Source organism: Bison bison, unplaced genomic scaffold (genome assembly GCF_000754665.1).
Source record: "Bison bison bison isolate TAMUID 2011002044 unplaced genomic scaffold, Bison_UMD1.0 scf7180017864291, whole genome shotgun sequence".
In the NCBI taxonomy this organism is placed as follows: domain Eukaryota; kingdom Metazoa; phylum Chordata; class Mammalia; order Artiodactyla; family Bovidae; genus Bison; species Bison bison.
The window spans coordinates 2,972,307-2,974,484 of record NW_011494863.1 but is presented as its reverse complement, the minus strand read 5'-3'; the positions used below and the strand labels follow the sequence as shown (position 1 = coordinate 2,974,484).

The 2,178-nt window shown below is 49.1% G+C and overlaps 1 protein-coding gene across 1 annotated transcript in view; it reads left to right on the top strand.

Moving 5' to 3' along the window:
* Window positions 1-2,027: 2,027 nt before the first annotated feature.
* The window catches only part of GNPDA1 (glucosamine-6-phosphate deaminase 1), an 11,498-nt gene continuing 11,347 nt past the window's right edge, over window positions 2,028-2,178 (top strand). Inside the window, exon 1 of the mRNA XM_010850419.1 lies at window positions 2,028-2,112. The gene's annotated coding sequence lies outside the window, so the exon portion shown is untranslated. The remainder of the gene's footprint in view (window positions 2,113-2,178) is intronic.

The following is a 2,178-nucleotide window of genomic DNA, read 5'->3' as shown; positions in this document are numbered from 1 at the left end:
TGGAAGGACTGATGTTGAAGCTGAAACTCCAATACTTTGGCCACCTCATGAGAAGAGTTGACTCACTGGAAAAGACCCTAATGCTGGGAAAGATTGGGGCAGGAGGAGAAGGGGACGACAGAGGATGAGATGGCTGGATGGCATCACCAACTCGATGGACATGGGTTTGGGTAGACTCCGGGAGTTGGTGATGGACAGGGAGGCCTGGCATGCTGCGATTCATGGGGTTGCACAGAGTCGGACACGACTGATGTGACTTAGCAGCAGCAGCAAAGAGTCGGACACGACTGAGCGACTGAACTGAACTGAACTGAAGGAGGGGAGGAGGAAATAAAGGGTATCATGGATCTATGATAACATAGTCAGCCATCGGTTTCCCAGGGGATTGCTTCAAGGACCCCCACAAATACCAAAATCCACACCAGCTCAAGTCTCTTACATAAAATGACACAGTATTTGCATATAACCTATATACAACCTCCTGTATATTTTAATCACCTCTAGATTATTTATAATCCCTAAGACAACCTAAATATTATGTAAACAGTTGCCGGGCACACAGCAAAACAAGTTTTGCTTTTTTAGGAACTTTAAAAATTGTTTTTCAAATATTTTCTATCCAAGTTTGGTTGAATTTGTGCATGTGGAACAATGGACATGGAGGGCTCACTGTATTTCATTTAATGCTCACAATAGCCACATGAGGTCAGTATCACTTAATTTCCACTCAATCCCCAAGTTCCAGAGAAGAAAATTAAGAACTGGAGAAGGGGAGTCATTGGCTTGAGTCACTCACTCAAGAAGTGGATATTGGCAAGAACAGAATTCAAACCCAGGCGTTTCTGATTAGTTCCCATGCGGACTCCAGAGTCTCCAGAGTTAACAGATACCGGCACTGGTTCCCTACAGAAAGCTTAGTCACTAAGCTGTGTCTGACTCTTGTGATCCCATGGGCTATAGCCCGCCAGGCTCCTCTATTCACGGGATTCTCCAGGCAAGAATACTAGAGTGGGTTGCCATTTCCTTCTCCAGGGGATCTTCCTGATCCAGGGATCAAACCTAGGTCTTCTGCATTGCAAGTCCTTAAAGATAAGGACTGATTAAGGCCCAATTAAGGTCACTTCCTAGACCTTTCTGAAGGCAACTGACCAGCTGCTGACTAGCAGCCTATTATCTGAAGTATTTGGAATAGGGTGGGAACCTCACTGAGAAACATCTGCAATCCTCAGTCTGAGATGAGATTTCTAACTAAATTAAAAAAATAAATAAAGCAAAACAAACAAACAAAAAACCCTACACCAACAGTGAAGCCAAAGAACAAGTACCCAGAACTTGTGTTCGCTGCACAGTCCCAGCTCATCAGGGTCTCACCAGAAGATGGAGCCGCAGCGGGGCCCAAAAGGAAAGGGCGAGCCGAGTCAGGGGAACTGCAAGATATGGGCGCCCAGCTGCCTTGGGATGGCCCGTTTGGTATGTTCTCATTTCTGTAAAATATAAGGATCTTAACGAAAATTCACTGAGGATGTAGTCTAAACTGTTAACATGATCTCAGGGTGGAGGAATAGAGGAGACCAAGAGTTTACGTTTTTCTCTAGTTTATACTGCTGCAAAGACTGATTTTTTTTTTTCCCCTAGAGGTAGAAAAAAATCCAATTATATTGAAAACAAAAAAAGCAGTACTATCTAGGTAAAGAAATGACATCTAAAAAAATAAAGGTCAGAGACAAGCTCAACCCTAGAGGAAGAGATTCTACTCTTCCTTCCCGGCCTCACCCCCAAAACTGAAAACCTGGTCCCAGAACCCCCGCCCGGGGGACTGCATCCCTGGGAGCAACCTGGGACTCCCCCTCCCGTCTCTCTCTTCCCACCAAACCAGTCTCCGGGTCCCGTTTCCCACCCACCCTCTCCGCCGCCACCCAGGCCTACTCAGCCCCGGAACTCAAATGAGAGTGGGCGGCCCCTGGCCCGCGGGTCAGACGCTTCCGCGGAGCCGCGGCCCCTCAGAATCAGCCCCGGCGTACCGAGCGCGCCACCGCGTGACCTGCAGCCACATGACCCGCGCGGGGCGGGGCTGCCGGCGCAGTCGCTGCAGCCGCCGCGGGAGGCATCTGTGTAAGTGGGGAGCGGGGTCCGCAGGGACCCTCTTCGCGGGCGAGGTCCGGGTCCTGCCCAGCCTCC